Raw genomic sequence first — 21,983 nt, 5'->3', positions numbered from 1 at the left:
GAGCTTGTTGAAATTGGTTTGCATGATTGGTCTCTCTAAGGTTTAGATATTTTCTGGCAAAAGTTTTTGAGCAACAAGGAAGACAGTGTAGAGTATTATAATGCTTGCAATATGTTTTTATGTAAGTTTTGTTGTACCGGTTCATACTTGTGTTTGCTTCAAATAACCTTGCTAGCCTAAGCCTTGTACTGAGAGGGAATGCTTCTCGTGCATCCAAAACCTTGAGCCAAAACCTATGCCATTTGTGTCCACCATACCTACCTACTATGCGGTATTTCCTGCCATTCCAAGTAAATACTTCATGTGCTACCTTTAAACAATTCAAAATGCTTCTCATTTTATAGCTCATGAGGAAGTATGTGGTGTTTTATCTTTCAATCTTGTTGGGCAGCTTTCACCAATGGACTAGTGGCTTCATCCGCTTATCCAATAATTTTGCAAAAAGAGCTGGCAACGGGGTTCCCAACCCCAATTAATCAACTCTCATTAATAATTCTCTTCACATGTTTTGCTCTGATTTGTCAGTAAGCAACTTAATTTTGCAAATAGACACTCCTCCATGGTATGTGAAATGTTGGAAGGCACCCGAGGATTCGGTTAGCCATGGCTTGAGAAAGCAAAGGTGGGAAGGAGTGTCATCTAAATAAAACTAAAAAGGCACTCTTCATGGTATGAGATTGTTGGCAGGCACCCGAGGATTCGGTTAGCCATGGTTTGTGAAAGCAAGGTTGGAAGGAGTGTCACCCAAAAATAAAAATAAATTAAACTAAAGTACATGTGAGAGATAATGTTCATGGGAGCCGCTCTTCGAAAGTCCGTTTGGCAAGGGGGTTAGAGTGCCCACTACCATTCGTTGACAACAACAAACACCTCTCAAAACTTTACTTTTATGCTCTCTATATGATTTCAAAACTTAAAAAGCTCTAGCACATGATTTAATCCCTGCTTCCTCTGCGAAGGGCCTTTATTTTACTTTATGTTGAGTCAGTTTACCTACTTCCTTCCATCTTAGAAGCAAACACTTGTGTTAACTGTGCATTGATTCTTACATACTTGCTTATTTGCATTCATCATTTTACTTTGTGTTGACAATTATCCATGAGATATGTATGTTGAAAGTTGAAAGCAATTGCTGAAACTTATATCTTCCTTTGTGTTGCTTCGATGCCTTTACTTTGAATTTATTGCTTTCTGAGTTAACTCTTATGCAAGACTTTTGATGCTTGTCTTGAAAGTACTATTCATGAAAAGTTTTGCTATATATTATCTATTTTTTTAGCAACTATAGATCATTGCCTTGAGTCACTGCATTCATCTCATATGCTTTATAATAGTATGATCAAGGTTATGTAAGTAGCATGTCACTACATAAATTATTCTTTTTATCGTTTACCTACTCGAGGACGAGTAGGAACTAAGCTTGGGGATGCTGATACGTCTCCAACATATCTATAATTTCTGATGTTCCATGCTTGTTTTATGACAATACCTACATGTTTTGCTCACACTTTATAATGTTTTTATGCGTTTTCCGGAACTAACCTATTAACAAGATGCCGAAGTGCCAGTTCTCGTTTTCTGCTGTTTTTGGTTCCAGAAAGGCTGTTTGGGCAATATTCTCGGAATTCGACGAAACGAAGACCAAACATCATAATTCATCGAGACGGACCAGGACACCGAAGGGGAGTCAGAGGGGAGGCCTGGGGCCCCCACACCATAGGGCCGCGCGGGCAGGCCCCTGGCCGCGCCGACCTATGGGGAGGGCGCCCTGGTGCCCCTCCTGCGCCGCCTCTTCGCCTATATAAGCCATTTCGACCTAAAAACGCGAGACGAATTGACGAAACTCCAGAAAGACTCCAGGGGTGCCGCCGCCATCGCGAAACTCCAATTCGGGGGACAGAAGTCTCTGTTCCGGCACCCTGCCGGGACGGGAAAGTGCCCCCGGAAGCCATCTCCATCGACGCCACCGCCTCCATCATGCTCCGTGAGTAGTTCCCCCATGGACTATGGGTTCTAGCTGTAGCTAGTTGGTACTCTCTCTCCCATGTACTTCAATACAATGATCTCATGAGCTGCCTTACATGATTGAGATTCATCTGATGTAATCGGTGTTGTGTTTGTTGGGATCCGATGGATGATACATTATGATTAGTCTATCTATAAAGTTTGTGAAGTTATTGTTGATGCAATCTTGTTATGCTTAATGCTTGTCACTAGGGCCCGAGTGGCATGATCTTAGATTTAAGCTCTATACTTATTGCTTAGATTGTATCTACAAGTTGTATGCACATGTCTATGTCCGGAACCAAAGGCCCCAAAGTGATAGAAATTGGGACAACTGGAGGGGAAGGCGTAGGTATGAGGATCACATGTTTTCACCAAGTGTTAATGCTTTGCTCCGGTACTTTATTAAAAGGAGTACCTTAATATCCAGTAGATTCCCTAGAGGCCCGGCTGCCACCAGCTGGTAGGAAAAAAGATGTTGTACAAGTTTCTCATTGCGAGCACGTATGACTATATATGGAAAACATGCCTACATAATTAATAATCTTGATGTTCTGTCTTAATGCTATTTCAATCCTATCAATTGCCCAACTGTAATTTGTTCACCCAACACTTGTCACTTGTTATTGGAGAGTTACCACTAGTGTAGATCGCTGGGAACCCCGATCCATGTTTCATCATCATATACTCGTTCTATATGTCATTGGAAGTAGTATCAACTATTTTCTTCCATTGCCTCTATGTTACTGCTACTGCTGTTGTGTTACTGTTACTATTGCTCTCATATTACTGCTGCTTTCATATCACCCCTGTTACTAGTGCTTTTCCAGGTGCAGCTGAATTGACAACTCGGTTGTTAAGGCTTATAAGTATTCTTTACCTCCCCTTGTGTCGAATCAATAAATTTGGGTTTTACTTCCCTCGAAGACTGTTGCGATCCCCTATACTTGTGGGTTATCAATGTGATCTATTCCTCCTTTCATGGTATGATGGTGACAGTGTGCATGCTATGTTAGTTCTTGGTATAATTGCGTTAGTCTATCATGCACTCTAAGGTTATTTAAATATGAATATCAAATGTTGTGGAGCTTGTTAACTCCGGCATTGAGGTGCTCTTGTAGCCCTACACAATTAATGGTGTTCATCATCCAACAAGAGAGTGTTGAGTGGTTTTATTATGTGATCAATGTTGAGAGCGTCCACTAGTGAAAGTATGATCCCTAGGCCTTGTTCCCAAATACTGCAATCATCGCTTGTTTATCGTTCTACCGCATCCGTATCGCCTCGCAATATTCCCACCATCAACCACACGCCGCTTGTAGCAGCAAGCTATTTTCTGGTGCCGTTACTACTGCTCATATTCATTCATACCACCTGTATTTTACTATCTCTTCGCCGAACTAGTGCACCTATACATCTGACAAGTGTATTAGGTGTGTTGGGGACACAAGAGACTTCTTGCATTGTGATCGCAGGGTTGCTTGAGAGGGATATCTTTGACCTCTTCCTCCCTGAGTTCGATAAATCTTGGGTGATCCACTTAAGGGAAAACTTGCTGCTGTTCTACAAACCACTACTCTTGGAGGCCCAACACTGTCTACAGGAAAAGAAGCGTGAGTAGACATCAAGCTATTTTCTGGCGCCGTTGCCGGGGAGGAAAGGTAAAAGGCACTCACACTCCGGTCCCAGGTAACTAAGTTATTTTCTGGTGCCGTTGTGAGTGCTCAAAGCTATTTCCTTTAGATCCTGCAATTGCATCTTTTTGTTTCTTGTTTTTATTTCACTAGTTAGGCATAATGGAAAGCAACTATGAGCTTTTTAAGCTATTTCCTGAGTTAAGACATGGATGGTTTGATGCGAAAATTAAAAAACCTATGGAACATATTAGTATGAACGCACGCTTTGAACACCATTGTTGCTAATGATATGGAAAATTCTAAGCTTGGGGAAGTTGGTTTTGATGAACATGATATTTTTGGTCCCCCAAGCATGGAGGAGAAAATTTTCTTTGATGATACTTTGTCTCCTATTTATGATGATTATAATGATAGTGGTCTTTTGGTGCCACCTACTATGGAGAGTAAATTTTATTATGATTATACTATGCCTCCTACACTTGATGAGAATAATAATGATAGCTACTTTGTTGAATTTGCTCCCACTACAATTAATAAGAATGACTATGCTTATGTTGGGAGTAGTAATTATTTTATGCATGAGACTCATGATAAGAATGCTTTATGTGATAGTTATATTGTTGAGTTTGCTCATGATGCTACTGGATATTATTATGAGAGAGGAAAATATGGTTGTAGAAGTTTTCATGTTACTAAAACACCTCTCTTTTTGCTGAAAATCTTGAAGTTGCGCTTGTCTAGTCTTTCTATGCTTGTTGCATTATGCTTCATGAATTTGTTTATTTACAAGATTCCTTTTCATAGGAAGTGGGTTAGGCTTAAATTTGTTTTGAATTTGCCTTTTGATGCTCTCTTTTGCTTCAACTCTTATTTCTTGCGAGTGCATCATTGAAATTGCTGAGCCCATCTTAATGGCTATAAAGAAAGCACTTCTTGGGAGATAACCCATGTTTTTATTTTGCTACAGCAACTTTGTTTTATATTTGAGTCTTGGAAGTTGTTACTACTGTAGCAAACTCTCCTTATCTTTATTTTATTGCATTGTTGTGCCAAGTAAAGTCTTTGATTCATACTAGATTTGGATTACTGTGCAGAAACAGATTTCTTGCTGTCACGAATTTGGGTTGAATTCTCTGTAGGTAACTCAGAAAAATCTGCCAATTTACGTGAGTGATCCTCAGATATGTACGCAACTTTCAATCAATTTGAGCATTTTCATTTGATCAAGTCTGGTGCACCTTAAAAATTCGTCTTTACGGACTGTTCTGTTTTGACAGATTCTGCCTTTTATTTCGCATTGCCTCTTTTGCTATGTTGAATGGATTTCTTTGTTCCATTAACTTTCAGAAGCTTTGAGCAATGTCCAGAAACATTAAGAATGATTGTGTCACCTCTGAACATGTGAATTTTTGATTATGCACTAACCCTCTAACGAGTTTGCTTTGAGTTTGGTGTGGAGGAAGTTTTCAAGGGTCAAGAGAGGAGGATGATATATGATCAAGAAGAGTGAAAAGTCTAAGCTTGGGGATGCCCCCGTGGTTCATCCCTGCATATTTCAAGAAGACTCAAGCATCTAAGCTTGGGGATGCCCAAGGCATCCCCTTCTTCATCAACAATTTATCAGGTTTCTTCTATTGAAACTATATATTTATTCGGTCACATCTTATGTACTTTACTTGGAGCGTCTGTGTGCTTTTATTTTCGTTTTGTTATTTTCATTCTCTGAATAAATGCTTGTGTGGGAGAGAGACACGCTCCGCTGGTTCATATGAACACATGTGTTCTTAGCTTTTAATGTTCATGGCTGATGTCTACGGGAGCTTCTATTCTTGTAGACAGTGTTGGGCCTCCAAGAGCAGAGGTTTGTAGAACAGCAGCAAGTTTCCCTTAAGTGGATCACCCAAGGTTTATCGAACTCAGGGAGGAAGAGGTCAAAGATATCCCTCTCATGCAACCCTGCAACCACAAAGCAAGAAGTCTCTTGTGTCCCCAACACACCTAATAGGTGCACTAGTTCGGCGAAGAGATAGTAAAATACAGGTGGTATGAATAAATATGAGCTGTAGCAACGGCACCAGAAAAGTGCTTGCTGGCGTGTGGTTGATGGTGGTAATATTGCGGCAGTACAGATGCGAGTAAAACGATGAAACAAGCAGCGATAGCGATATTTAGGAACAAGGCCTAGGGATCATACTTTCACTAGTGGACACTCTCAACATTGATCACATAACGGAATAAATAGATAGATGCTAGACTCTACACTCTCTTGTTGGATGATGAACACCACTAATCGTGTAGGATTACACGAACCCTCAATGCTCGGAGTTAACAAGCTCCACAATATTCGATGTTCATATTTAAATAACCTTAGAGTGCATGACAGATCAACATAACCAAACCAAGTACTAACATAGCATGCACACTCGTCACCTTCACGCTACGAAAGGAGGCATAGATCACATCAATACCATCATAGCAATAGTTAACTTCATAATCTACAAGAGATCACAATCATAGCCTACGCCAAGTACTAACACGATGCACACACTCGTCACCATTACACCGTGCGGGAGGAATAAACTACTTCAATAACATCACTAGAGTAGCACACAGATAAATTGTGATACAAAACACATTGCAATCATAAAGAGATATAAATAAGCACTTCACTATGCCATTCATAACGGTGAATAAGTATTCTGTGAAATATAGCCTAAGAGACCCACACGGTGCACACACTGTCACCTTTACACACATGGGACAAGGAGTCTCCGGAGATCACATAAGTAAAATCCACTTGACTAGCATAATGACATCTAGATTACAAGCATCATCATATGAATCTCAATCATGTAAGGCAGCTCATGAGATTATTGTATTGAAGTACATAGGAGAGAGATTAACCACATAGCTACCGGTACAGCCCCGAGCCTCGATGGAGAACTACTCCCTCCTCATGGGAGACAGCAGCGTTGATGGAGATGGCGGTGGTGTCAATGGAGAAGCCTTCCGGGGGCACTTCCCCGTCCCGGCGGCGTGCCGGAACAGAGACTCCTGTCCCTCAGATCTTGGCTTCGCGATGGCAGCGGCTCTGGATGGTTTCTCGTACCGTGGCTTTTTCGTATCGAGGGTTTAGGTCGAGGACCTTTATATAGGCGAAGAGGCGGCGCAGGAGGGTCGAAGAGGCGGTGAGGGGGTAAGGCGGCGCGGCCAGGGCCTGGGCCGCGCCGGCCACCCTCCTGGGCCCACCAGGCCTCCCCTCTGGCGACTCTCGGGTGTTCTGGAAGCTTCGTGAAAAAATAGGATGCTGGGCGTTGATTTCGTCCGATTCCGAGAATATTTCCTTACTAGGATTTCTGAAACCAAAAACAGCAGAAAACAACAACTGGCCCTTCGGCATCTCGTCAATAGGTTAGTTCCGGAAAACACATAAATATGACATAAAGTATGCATAAAACATGTAGATATCATCAATAATGTGGCATGGAACATAAGAAATTATCGATACGTCGGAGACGTATCAGCATCCCCAAGCTTAGTTTTCGCTCGTCCCGAGCGAGTAAACGATAACAAAGATAATTTCTGGAGTGACATGCCATCATAATCTTGATCATACTATTGTAAGCATATGTAATGAATGCAGCGATCAAAACAATGGTAAATGACATGAGTAAACAAATGAATCATATAGCAAAGACTTTTCATGAATAGTACTTCAAGACAAGCATCAATAAGTCTTGCATAAGAGTTAACTCATAAAGCAATAATTCAAAGTAAAGGTATTGAAGCAACATAAAGGAAGATTAAGTTTCAGCGGTTGCTTTCAACTTGTAACATGTATATCTCATGGATAATTGTCAACATAGAGTAATATAACAAATGCAATATGCAAGTATGTAGGAATCAATGCACAGTTCACACAAGTGTTTGCTTCTGGAGATGGAGAGAAATAGGTGAACTGACTCAACATAAAAAATAAAAGAAAGGCCCTTCGCAGAGGGAAGCATTGATTGCTATATTTGTGCTAGAGCTTTTATTTTGAAAACATATAGAGAGCATAAAAGTAAAATTTTGAGAGGTGTATGTTGTTGTCAACGAATGGTAGTGGGCACTCTAAACCCCTTGCCAGACAAACCTTCAAAGAGCGGCTCCCATTTTATTTTATTTTTGTGTGGCACTCCTTCCAACCTTTCTTTCACAAACAATGGCTAACCGAATCCTTCGGGTGCCTGCCAACAATCTCATACCATGAAGGAGTGCCTTTTTATTTTAGTTTTATTATGATGACACTCCTCCCCACCTTTGCTTTCTCAAGCCATGGCTAACCGAATCCTTCGGGTGCCGTCCAACAATCACATACCATGGAGGAGTGTCTATTTAGTTTAATTAATTTGGGACCGGGAATCCCATTGCCAGCTCTTTTTGCAAAATTATTGGATAAGCGGATGAAGCCACTAGTCCATTGGTGAAAGTTGCCCAACAAGATTGAAAGATAAACACCACATACTTCCTCATGAGCTATAAAATATTGACACAAATCAGAGGTGATAAATTTTGAATTGTTTAAAGGTAGCACTCAAGCAATTTACTTTGGAATGGAGGAGAAATACCATGTAGTAGGTAGGTATGGTGGACACAAATGGCATAGTGGTTGGCTCAAGTATTTTGGATGCATGAGAAGTATTCACTCTCGATACAAGGCTTAGGCTAGCAAGGCTATTTGAAACAAACACAAGGATGAACCGGTACAGCAAAACTTACATAAAAGACATATTGTAAACATTATAAGACTCTACACCGTCTTCCTTGTTGTTCAAACTCAATACTAGAAATTATCTAGACCTTAGAGAGACCAATTATGCAAACCAAATTTTAGCAAGCTCTATGTATTTCTTCATTAATAGGTGCAAAGTATATGATGCAAGAGCTTAAACATGAGCACAACAATTGCCAAGTATCAAATTATTCAAGACATTCTACCAATTACTACATGTAGCATTTCCCGTTTCCAACCATATAACAATTAACGAAGCAGTTTCAACCTTCGCCATGAAAATTAAAAGCTAAGAACACATGTGTTCATACGAACCAGCGGAGCGTGTCTCTCTCCCACACAAGCATTTATTCAAACAAAAGCAAAAACAAAAAACACAAAGACGCTCCAAGTAAAGTACATAAGATGTGACCGAATAAAAATATAGTTTCAAGAGAAGGAACCTGATAATTTGTCGATGAAGAAGGGGATGCCTTGGGCATCCCCAAGCTTAGACGCTTGAGTCTTCTTGAAATATGCAGGGGTGAACCACCGGGGCATCCCCAAGCTTAGAGCTTTCACTCTTCTTGATCATGTTGTATCATCTCCCTCTCTTGATCCTTGAAAACTTCCTCCACACCAAACTCAAAACAACTCATTAGAGGGTTAGTGCACAATCAAAATATACATGTTCAGAGGTGACATAATCATTCTTAACACTTCCGGACATTGCACAAAGCTACTGAAAGTCAATGGAATCGAAATATCCATCGAACATATCAAAACAGGCAATGCGAAATAAAAGGCAGAATCTGTCAAAAACAGAACAGTTCGTAATGACGAATTTTATTGAGGCACCAGACTTGCTCAAATGAAAATTCTAAAATTGAATGAAAGTTGCGTACATATCTGAGGATCACTCACGTAAATTGGCATAATTTTCTGAGTTACCTACAGAGAATTTTGCCCAGATTCGTGACAGCAAAGAGATCTGTTTCTGCGCAGTAATCCAAATCTAGTATGAACCTTACTATCAACGACTTTACTTGGCACAACAAAGCAACAAAATTAAGATAAGGAGAGGTTTCTACAGTAGTAACAACTTCCAAGACACAAATATAAAACAAAGTACTGTAGCAAAATAAACACATGGGTTATCTCCCAAGAAGTTCTTTCTTTATAGCCATTAAGATGGGCTCAGCAGTTTTAATGATGCACTCGCAAGAAATAGTATTTGAAGCAAAAGAGAGCATCAAGAGGCAAATTCAAACACATTTAAGCCTAACATGCTTCCTATGCATAGTAATCTTGTAAATAAACAAGTTCATGAAGAGCAAAGTAACAAGCATAGGAAGATAAAACAAGTGTAGCTTCAAAAATTTCAGCACATAGAGAGGTATTTTAGTAACATGAAAATTTCTACAACCATATTTTCCTCTCTCATAATAACTTTCAGTAGCAACATGAGCAAACTCAACAATATAAGTATCACATAAAGCATTCTTATCATGAGTCTCATGCATAAAATTATTACTACTCCCAACATAAGCATAATCAATTTTAGTAGTTGTAGTGGGAGCAAATTCAACAAAGTAGCTATCATCAAATATAGGAGGCATATTGTAATCATAATCAAATTTATCCTCCATAACAGACGGTACCAAAAGACTACTATCATTATAATCATCATAAATGGGAGGCAAAGTATCATCAAAGAAAATTTTCTCCTCAATGCTTGGGGGACTAAAAAGATCATGCTCATCAAAACCAGCTTCCCCAAGCTTAGAATTTTCCATAGCATTAGCAACAATAGTGTTCAAAGCATTCATATTAATAATATTCCCATTAGCATGCATATAAAGTTCCATGGGTTTTTTTAATTCTCTCTTCAAACACATCATGTCCTAATTCAAGATAAAGTTCATAAAGATCTCTCATATTTTTGTTGTTTTCCATTATGCCTAACTAGTGTAAACAAGAAACAAAAAGATGCAATTGCAGGATCTAAAGGAAATAGCTTCGAGCACAAACACAATGGCGCCGGAAAAGTATCGTTACTCGGAACCGGAGTATGAGTGCCTTTTACCTTTCCTCCCCGACAACGGCGCCGGAAAAGTGCTTGATGTCTACGGGAGCTTCTATTCTTGTAGACAGTGTTGGGCCTCCAAGAGCAGAGGTTTGTAGAACAGCGAGCAAGTTTCCCTTAAGTGGATCACCCAAGGTTTATCGAACTCAGGGAGGAAGAGGTCAAAGATATCCCTCTCATGCAACCCTGCAACCACAAAGCAAGAAGTCTCTTGTGTCCCCAACACACCTAGTAGGTGCACTAGTTCGGCGAAGAGATAGTAAAATACAGGTGGTATGAATAAATATGAGCTGTAGCAACGGCACCAGAAAAGTGCTTGCTGGCGTGTGGTTGATGGTGGTAATATTGCGGCAGTACAGATGCAGTAAAACAGTAAACAAGCAGCGATAGCAGTATTTAGGAACAAGGCCTAGGGATCATACTTTCACTAGTGGACACTCTCAACATTGATCACATAACAGAATAAATAGATAGATGCTAGACTCTACACTCTCTTGTTGGATGATGAACACCACTAACCGTGTAGGATTACACGAACCCTCAATGCCTGGAGTTAACAAGCTCCACAATATTCGATGTTCATATTTAAATAACCTTAGAGTGCATGACATATCAACATAACCAAACCAAGTACTAACATAGCATGCACACTCTGTCACCTTCACGCTACGAAAGGAGGCATAGATCACATCAATACCATCATAGCAATAGTTAACTTCATAATCTACAAGAGATCACAATCATAGCCTACACCAAGTACTAACACGATGCACACACTCGTCACCATTACACCGTGCGGGAGGAATAAACTACTTTAATAACATCACTAGAGTAGCACACGGATAAATTGTGATACAAAACACATTGCAATCATAAAGAGATATAAATAAGCACTTCACTATGCCATTCATAACAGTGAATAAGTATTCGTGAAATATAGCCTAAGAGACCCACACGGTGCACACACTCGTCACCTTTACACACATGGGACAAGGAGTCTCCGGAGATCACATAAGTAAAATCCACTTGACTAGCATAATGACATCTAGATTACAAGCATCATCATATGAATCTCAATCATGTAAGGCAGCTCATGAGATTATTGTATTGAAGTACATAGGAGAGAGATTAACCACATAGCTACCGGTACAGCCCCGAGCCTCGATGGAGAACTACTCCCTCCTCATGGGAGACAGCAGCGTTAATGGAGATGGCGGTGGTGTCGATGGAGAAGCCTTCCGGGGGCACTTCCCCGTCCCGGCGGCGTGCCGGAACAGAGACTCCTGTCCCCCAGATCTTGGCTTCACGATGGCGGCGGCTCTGGATGGTTTCTCGTACCGTGGCTTTTTCGTATCGAGGTTTTAGGTCGAGGACCTTTATATAGGCGAAGAGGCGGCGCAGGAGGGTCGAAGAGGCGGTGAGGGGGTAAGGCGGCGCGGCCAGGGCCTGGGCCACGCCGGCCACCCTCCTGGGCCCACCAGGCCTCCCCTCTGGCGACTCTCGGGTGTTCTAGAAGCTTCGTGGAAAAATAGGATGCTGGGCGTTGATTTCGTCCGATTCCGAGAATATTTCCTTACTAGGATTTCTGAAACCAAAAACAGCAGAAAATAGCAACTGGCCCTTCGGCATCTCGTCAATAGGTTAGTTCCGGAAAACGCATAAATATGACATAAAGTATGCATAAAACATGTAGATATCATCAATAATGTGGCATGGAACATAAGAAATTATCGATACGTCGGAGACGTATCAATGGCGAAGGTTGAAACTGCTCCGTTCATTGTTATATGGTTGGAAACAGAAAATGCTACATGTGGTAATTGTTATAATGTCTTGAATAATTTGATACTTGGCAATTGTTGTGCTCATGTTTAAGCTCTTGCATCATATACTTTGCACCTATTAGTGAAGAAATACATAGAGCTTGCTAAAATTTGGTTTGCATGATTGGTCTCTCTAAGGTCTAGATATTTTCTAGTAAGGGTTTGAGCAACAAGGAAGACGGTGTAGAGTCTTATAATGCTTGCAATATGTTTTTATGTGAGTTTTGCTGTACCGGTTCATACTTGTGTTTGCTTCAAACAACCTTGCTAGCCTAAGCCTTGTACTGAGAGGGAATACTTCTCGTGCATCCAAAATCCTTGAGCCAAAAACTATGCCATTTGTGTCCACCATACCTACCTACTACATGGTATTTCTCTGTCATTCCAAAGTAAATTGCTTGAGTGCGACCTTTAAACAATTCAAAATTTATCATCTCTGATTTGTGTCAATGTTTTATAGCTCATGAGGAAGTATGTGGTGTTTATCTTTCAATCTTGTTGGACAACTTTCACCAATGGACTAGTGGCTTCATCCGCTTATCCAATAATTTTGCAAAAAGAGCTGGCAATGGGATTCCCGAGTCCCAAATTAATTAACCTTCATAATTTTACAAAAATAGACACTCCTCCATGGTATGTGATTGTTGGACGGCACCCGAGGATTCGGTTAGCCATGGCTTGAGAAAGCAAAGGTGGGGAGGAGTGTCATCTAAATAAAATTAAAATAAAAAGGCACTCCTTCATGGTATGAGATTGTTGGCAGGCGCCCGAGGATTCGGTTAGCCATGGTTTGTGAAATCAAGGTTGGAAGGAGTGCCACCCAAAAATAAAAATGTTTCATGGGAGCCGCTCTTTGAAGGTTTGTCTGGCAAGGGGGTTAGAGTGCCCATTACCATTCGTTGACAACAACAAACACCTCTCAAAACTTTACTTTTATGCTCTCTCTATGTTTTCAAAATGAATGCTCTAGCACAAATATAGCAATCAATGCTTCCCTCTTCGAAGGGCCATTCTTCTACTTTTATGTTGAGTCAGTTTACCTACTTCCTTCTATCTTAGAAGCAAACACTTGTGTTAACTGTGCATTGATTCTTACATACTTGCATATTTGCATTCATCATATTACTTTATGTTGACAACTATCCATGAGATATACATGTTACAAGTTGAAAGCAACCGCTGAAACTTAATTTTCCTTTGTGTTAATTCAATGCCTTTACTTTGAATTTATTGCTTTATGAGTTAACTCTTATGCAAGACTTATTGATGCTTGTCTTGAAAGTACTATTCATGAAAAGTCTTTGCTATATGATTCATTTGTTTAATCATTGTCTTTACCATTGCTTTGAACCGCTGCATTTATCTCATATGCTTTACAATAGTATGATTAAGATCATGTTGGTAGCATGTCACTTCAGAAATTATCTTTGTTATCGTTTACCTACTCGAGGACGAGTAGGAACTAAGCTTGGGGATGCTGATACGTCTCCAACGTATCGATAATTTCTTATGTTCCATGCTTATTTTATGACAATACTTACATGTTTTGTTCACACTTTACATCGTTTTGATGCATTTTCTGGAACTAACCTATTGACAAGATGCCGAAGTGCCAGTTCCTGTTTTCTGCTGTTTTTGGTTTCAGAAATCCTAGTAAGGAAATATTCTCGGAATTGGACGAAATCAACGCCCAACATCTTATAATTCCACGAAGCTTCCAGAACACCCGAGAGGGACCAGAGGAGGGCCACAGGGGGCCCACACGTGTGGGCGGCGCGGCCAAGGAGCCAGGCGCCCCGTGAGCCTTCCGACTCCGCCTCTTCGCCTATAAGAAGCCCCCTGACCTAAATCTTCGATACGAATAAGCCACGGTACGAGAAACTTTCCAGAGCCGCCGCCATCGCGAAGCCAAGATCTGGGGGACAGAAGTCTCTGTTCCGGCACGCCGCCGGGACGGGGAAGTGCCTCCGGAAGGCATCTCCATCGACATCACCGCCATCTTCATCACCGCTGTTGTCTCCCATGAGGAGGGAGTAGTTCTCCCTCGAGGCTAAGGGCTGTACCGGTAGCTATGTGGTTAATCTCTCTCCTATGTACTTCAATGCAATGATCTCATGAGCTGCCTTACATGATCGAGATTCATATGAGCTTTGTATCACTATTAATCTATGTGCTACTCTAGTGATGTTATTAAAGTACTCTATTCCTCCTCCATGATGTAATGGTGACAAGTGTGTGCATCATGTAGTACTTGGCGTAGTTTATGATTATGATCTCTTGTAGATTATGAAGTTAATTATTACTATGATGGTATTGATGTGATCTATTCCTCCTTTCATAGTATGATGGTGACAGTGTGCATGCTATGTTAGTACTTGGTATAATTGCGTTAGTCTATCATGCACTCTAAGGTTATTTAAATATGAATATCGAATGTTGTGGAGCTTGTTAACTCCGGCATTGAGGTGCTCTTGTAGCCCTACACAATTAATGGTGTTCATCATCCAACAAGAGAGTGTAGAGTGGTTTTATTATGTGATCAATGTTGAGAGTGTCCACTAGTAAAAGTATGATCCCTAGGCCTTGTTCCCAAATACTGCAATCATCGCTTGTTTACTGTTCTACTGCATCTGTACTGCCTGCAATATTCCCACCATCAACCACACGCCAGTTGTAGCAGCAAGATATTTTCTGGTGCCGTTACTACTGCTCATATTCATTCATACCACCTGTATTTTACTATCTTTTTGCCGAACTAGTGCACCTATACATCTGATAAGTGTATTAGGTGTGTTGGGGACACAAGAGACTTCTTGCATTATGATCGCAGGGTTGCTTGAGAGGGATATCTTTGACCTCTTCCTCCCTGAGTTCGATAAACCTTGGGTGATCCACTTAAGAGAAAACTTACTGCTGTTCTACAAACCTCTGCTCTTGGAGGCCCAACACTGTCTACAGGAAAAGAAGCGTGAGTAGACATCAGTATCCGCGAAAACAAACGCTTGCTCAACATCCGTTTGCGTCGCCTCGTTGGAGATCCCCTTACCAAAAATCTCATGAGGGCAGCGAACACAGTTAATAAGGGCATCTCTAACGCGAGGATCCATTTGATCAATGGTTATTCTAATGGGTTGTCGCCGATAAAAAATCTTGGCGCAATGTGACCCTCCAAACACTAGGCTGAGTGTTTTTCTATTTGGTTGGACCCAAAACCAGCCTAAATCTTGGTTGATTTCAGTGGCGGACCCAGGATCAAAATTGAGAGGGGGTAAAAATATGCTTACATGTGAAAATTTTCTTTTTAAGTGGGGGCAAAACACTCTTTAGGAGTACTATTACAAGGAGAACTACCAATTGAGGGGGGGCAGCTGCCCCCCTTGCCAACAAGCTGGATCCGCCCCTGGTTGATTTTATGTGAACGTGGACACAACGCAGATGTCGTTCGTGTCCTACTCCCCCTCCCACCCACTCTGCTCCCACAGTACCGTAGGGTGACTAGAATGAAGCACCTCCTGCCGCCTCCGACCTTAGAGCATGTCTAACATGCCCGTATTCGCTGCCCCATATAACGCTCGCATTTCGCCCCGTATCGAAAAATTGCTAACGGAAGAGCCATTCCGTCTAGCAGACCCCGTATTTCGCCCTGTATTTTCGTAAATTTAAAACCCGGGAAACTTTCATATTCATAGTTCGTCGATCATACATACGGATCAACGCTTCTACATCCAAAATGTGCGATCCTAAATGGATCGCGACTTCTACTCGGGGAGGTCGACTAGGTACGAGTCCGCCTCCGCCTCCGCCTCCCGCAACTCCGCCTCCTTCGCGGCGGCGATGGCCGCCGCCACCTCTTCCTCCTCCGCCCTCTTCCTCTTGGCGTCGTCCTTGAGGAACTGTCGTAGCGCCTTCAACAAGTCGGGGGCCTCCTCCTCCTCGCCGGCGAGTGGAGCTCCTCCAGCGCTGGTGCTCCCGCTGCTTCAAGCCTCCTTCGCCCAGCGGCGGCGCTCCCAGTCGGCGCGCCACTCGTCGAATTTGGGCCCGCTCATCGGCTTCATCGGCGGATCCTGGTTGTACCAGCGCCCGCCCGCCGCGAAGTCAACGAGCTTCGGCGGGACGTACGCGGCGTCGGCGTACCTGCAGGCCGCACGCCGGCTCCCGGCGGCGGATCTCTTGCATTGGCGCCGCCACACATCCTCCACGTTGTCCGGCGAGCGGGATCGCTTTGATCCGCTCGCCGGCGAGGCGGTACTGCGGCGGGCGTCCATGCTGGATCTGGGGTGGAATGCGGCGCGGGGGAGTGAGGAACTGCTCGCCGGAGCTAAGTACGGAGGCGGCGGCGCACGGCGGAGCTAGGGTTGCGAGTGAGGGGTTAACCCCTCACTCGCACCTGCGCCCAGTATAAGTACGGGGCGACGGGGCCGATTTCCTGGGCCCCGTATTCCGCCGAAATGGGCCGGCCCGAATACGGGGCCTGCTAGACGCCCCAAATCGCGCTTGCCCCATATCCCGCCGGAATTTTATGGGGTGGGCGGGTTATACGGGGCCTGTTAGACATGCTCTTACCATGGCTGCCACCGTTAAAGCACCTCAGGCCACTGAGGCGCCCCTTGCCGCAACCGCCGCGTTGAAGAATGAGAAAGGTTGAGCTCGCGAGGACAACTCACAATATTTAAGCGGGCAGACCGGAGGAAGGCCATCGAGAGCAGGAAGTTCAAAGCCGCTACCGCCGCGGAATGACAGCGAGCCTCAGAGTATCTCGCGGCCATATAGTCGAAGGCCAATGCAGACCCTATATCTAGGCTGGGTAGCCCGGCTGCGACCAAGTTCGCACGTCGGGCCTGAATTATTGGCTACACCGTTGGTTTGGGCCTCGGGCCTACAAAATGCGCAATTTGGGATTTTTCGAGCTTTGGGCCGGGTTCGGGCGTAGACTTTCAGCTTTGGGCCTTTTTAGGCAGGGCCGGTCCTGAGATTTCAAGGGCCCGGGGCGAAACTGAAAAACGGGACCCTTAATATTCCCTAAAATAATCAATATTTGTATTCCATAATAATAATTATAAATATTTATTTAAGGTGAATTCAAACACATATGTATATCAAATAGTTGATAGACATTACCTTAAATTGTCAAAAAAATGCAACTCAATCATTTTTATGTTTATTCATTGATACATAAAGTTTGAAAATATTGACCATTTGATGCCACTATGAATGGTGTCGTGGACGAATAAATTGATGAAGGAACGACCTGAAGATCATTGACATATGCGAACCGTGCAAATCGGATAAAGGGCATGGCAGCAAGAGGGCCGATGATTGGCCATCTCGACGGGACAACCAAAAAATGCCACGCACGACGTCTAATATAGGGACTCTCTAATCATCATCTAGCTGAAAATGGAATTGGGTTCAAGTCAGATTTCACCCAGCCCAATTCATTCCCCCTCCCCCTCCCCCTCAGTCCCCTTTTAGTCAAAAAAAAAGCCCCACCTCCGCTCAGTCCGGCCCAACAACCATCAGTCCAGGTTTTTTCTGGTTTTTTTCATTTTGGCTGTAGCTTCCTGGGCCTTACAGATTCGGCCAGGAACTAGCCCTTCAGGCCACTTCTAACAACTAGATCTCCACGTCGCCTTCCTTCTCCTTCTTCCTCCTCACGTAAAGTAGCTGCAACACAGTGTTGCCGATTGCCGGGAAACGAGATCAGAAAACAGAAGGGGAAAAAAGGGATCTCGAAAAATAGAGGGCAAAGATCAAGAGAGATCATGGATGGCAACGAAGGAAGCACCTACGTGGACATGGATGCTGCTGGGAAGGCCCCTCCCGTCTCAGCACAGGTATGTCTCCACCTCCTCCTCATCCATCTGGTTTTTTACTATAGCTATCCTTGTTGATCTACATCATGTCCTTGTTGATCTACATCATGTACCTGACCAAAAACAGAAACTGCCTTGCTCAAATTGGTTCTAGCTCCAGCAGCATGTTTCAGAAAAAAGTCAGATCATATAGTCTAAAATTGAAACTAAGCTTTGACCACACTGGTTGTCGAAAAAAAAGTATCCAGTTGCCACAAATGCAAAATGACAAACTGTTCGACACCTAGATTAGTCATGGAAGTTCAAAAACCCTTAACGCTTCAATGAAGGAGAACTAAATCAGACCCTTGGAAGAAAACATGCAAGTGATACAATGTAAAGCTGTAAATGAAACTAAGTTCTTGTAAAACGCCTGCTACAGTTTCAATTTAGCACCAGATTGCTGGACAAAACTCTCGCAAAAAGCAACTGACAAGCATACGTAGGGAAGTCATGACATGGCAAAAAAACAGAGTTAACTCCGACTATTTCCAAACTTTCATGAGTGCACAGCAGTACCAGCAACAACTACTGACAAATGAGAAGCATAGATTTACAAATAATTAAGCAAATTAGCACCCAGATTGCTGGACAAGCTCTAGTGAAAGCAACAATTACTGTTCGAAAAGAAGAACCTGTAACGTAGGAGTACCTGACACTGAAGAAAATCAACTTTCTTCCAACCCAAGAAAAGAGTCTTGTCATTCTTGAGCTTGATGTCGTTCTGCATCCAGTGGCCATGCATGGAGTCGTACTTGAGCTTGGTGTGGTTGTGCATCCCGTGGTCATTTGTTAGCTGACGATCCGCAAAACGAACAGAGATAAAAACCTGATGCATTTTCCGGAGTAAAAAAGATATAGTTAGCTTGGACTGTACCTACCACACATGTACTGATGGCTACTAGTACTAAAACCATCACCTGCACCACCAATACGAAAAAACCACCGCCCCCGCAACACCAGCAGTACCCACCACCGCCACCACCAGCACGAGGAGCGTCACCCACTGGTCATTCCTCCTGCAAAGAATAACAAACATTATAGCAGACAGTATAAATCACAGGAAAAGACTGATGTTCCAACAAAAACAGAAGCTAACAAGACTAAGCTTTGGAGAATCAGTTGAGAACAAAAACTAGTGAATGACCTGTCGCGTCGCGCCGCAAGGTCAAAACAACGGCTACTAGCTAGACTAGGAGCAAGGCACTGGGACCTATTCAAGTTATCTTCTTATGTGCCTGGGAGTACTCCTTCTGCCACTGCAAAGAATAAAGTAGTTAGAATAAAGTAGCAAGAATGATGAAATAAGACTAAATACTGAAGAAAGAAACTGAGCAATAATGATGAAATAAAAGGCTATATCACCATGCAGACATGGGCTAGAAGTACAGTGGATACTAGTATGACCTACTTTGCTTGGTGGAACACGGATACAACTAGGAAAAAGAAGGGAACTGACAAAACAGAGAATAGGGCTTGCGGGAGCGAAAACTTCTAAGAATGTGAAAACTAAGGTAACAAGCAAATCAAACACAATGAATGAGATTAATCCTAGCATAATCAGTAGCATTACGATTTAAGAAAAAACTACTGAATAAAAACTGAAGAAAGCTTAGCTAATGAGAGAATGAATTACTGAAGAAAGATTGGATGACTGAGCTAAATAATTTAAGACTGATAGCAAGTCAAGAAATGAGTGACGGAGGCGACAAATCAAGAATGAAGAAACACTAAAAAAACTGAAGCAAAGGACCGAGAGAATTTGGCAACCAAAGAGCTCTGATACCATATGATGAGGACTAAGTCCTTGGATGTGCCCGATCTTCACAGATTTGGATGGGATTCGTGGGGGAGGTGGATGAACACGAAGAACACGGGTGGATTTCGGGGTGGATCGAAGATACAAACGCAACACACACACACAACTGGTTGTTCTTCGTTGGCCCGATACACCAACTCAATGGAATTGCAAGAAAACTAAGCTTGGGGGTCAAATCCGTGGCAACCAAAGAGCTCTTATACCATATGATGAGGACTAAGTCCTTGGATGTGCCCGATCTTCACGGATTTGGATGGGATTCATGGGGGAGGTGGATGAACACGAAGAACACGGGTGGATTTCGGGGTGGATCGAAGATACAAACGCAACACACATACACAACCGGTTGTTCTTCGTTGGCCCGATACACCAACCCAATGGAATTGCAAGAAAAAGCATATATGGCTTGTGGCACTCACTTTCCTTTTGGTGGGTCACTCTCTCACCACTCATCTCACTAGTGATGGTAGCTTCCTTAGCCCTCGCTAAAGCCTTTGCATTGTCCGCAATTACTTGGCTAGGAGTCATAGGGCGTAGGATGAAAGTCTTGTCGCCGACCTTGAAGCTATAGGCATTTGTGTAGCCATCATGGCTTGCTCTTTTGTCATATTGCCAAGGGCGACCAAATAAAAGCCAATCAGGATACTGAGCAACTGACAGGACTAAGAAACTAAACTAGAAACTAAACTAAGAACCGATAACGATAACTGAGACAGATATAAACTGAAGTAAAGACTGAGCTTTAACTGATTGACTGAAGAAAATACTGAAGAAAGAGTGACAGATAATGAGCGACGGAGAATGAGAGATAGAGAATCCTGAGACTGAGAAACTGAAGAATGAAGAAGGATCAATCTGAGGATAGAGCAAATAAAAGCCAATCAGAGATACTGAGCAACTGATAGGACTGAGAAACTAAACTAGAAACTAAACTAAGAACCGATAACTGATGACTGAAGAATAAAGACTGAAACTGAAACTTAAAATACACTGTGAATAATCTAACTTAGACTGAAACGGAGAATGAGCGAGAAGACTGATGAATGAAACAGAGAGTGAGCGACAAGTAATGAGGGATGGAGAATGAGCGACAAGTAAACTGAAGAAATAATGAAACGGAGAATGAGCGAGAATCACTTAGACTAAGAATGAGAAGAAACTGAATACTGATGAGAAACTGAAGAGATACTGATGGCTGGTAGTGTTAAGTTCTGTTGATTGGCAATGCATGCCTGCCTTACTTGGGATACTATGGCATCTGTTCTCTGGCCATATTTAGATGGTTGACATATATGTCTAACAATGCAATTGATGAGATCTGCAGTCCATATAGGCTGCAGATTACAAAATTTCAAAAGAAAATACTCATAACTAAAGCCACAGAAAAAACAAAGAAGCCACAGAACCAAGACGGCTAGCCACTAGGGAGCTCGAAAATGTTAAGTGCGATGTGCTTTTATGCTTGCAAATAAAATTGTTATGCAGTATTCATGACTTTACTAATAAAAACATGTATATTTCTCTTATGCAGGATACAGGAAATTACTCACAAACAGTTAACGATGATATGCTAGATGACTTCTTCAATCAGGTATGATGAAAAAACAAATGAAACAAGAGCAAAAATAAATAACTTACCATTCATAACAATGCTTAATTAAATAACATCTTATTGCAGGAAGGATTTTCATATACAGGATTGCTTCTTGGAACTATGAAAAAAAATGAAGTGAATCAAATAAGCGGTGACCAGGTATTTTCGAACAAACCAATTATAAACAAAAAAATAAAGTACTTAAAATTATTGCTAACCGATTAAATGCAGGGACAAACTAACAAGGACACAGAGGATGACAAGGTGGACACATCTACTTCGTTCCTGGAAGAAGAAATTGATGATCCATGGAATTTAAACATGTTTGACAACATGAACCTAGATCAGGTTATTAACATTAATAAACTCTGTTTTATAATAAAAGAAACCTCAAAGAGTACAGCTGATAAAAATA

At 42.2% G+C, this 21,983-nt stretch overlaps 1 long non-coding RNA gene across 1 annotated transcript; it reads left to right on the top strand.

Moving 5' to 3' along the window:
• The first annotated feature begins 18,082 nt into the window (after positions 1 to 18,082).
• LOC124666100 lies at positions 18,083 to 21,728 on the top strand. The gene is made up of 3 exons (XR_006990799.1): positions 18,083 to 18,137; positions 21,506 to 21,565; positions 21,653 to 21,728. It is a non-coding gene; the product is annotated as an uncharacterized LOC124666100 (long non-coding RNA).
• The last annotated feature ends 255 nt before the right edge of the window (positions 21,729 to 21,983 follow it).

Source organism: Lolium rigidum, chromosome 6 (assembly GCF_022539505.1).
Source record: "Lolium rigidum isolate FL_2022 chromosome 6, APGP_CSIRO_Lrig_0.1, whole genome shotgun sequence".
In the NCBI taxonomy this organism is placed as follows: domain Eukaryota; kingdom Viridiplantae; phylum Streptophyta; class Magnoliopsida; order Poales; family Poaceae; genus Lolium; species Lolium rigidum.
The sequence above is the reverse complement of the archived record's forward strand: the minus strand, read 5'-3'. Positions and strand labels throughout refer to the sequence as shown.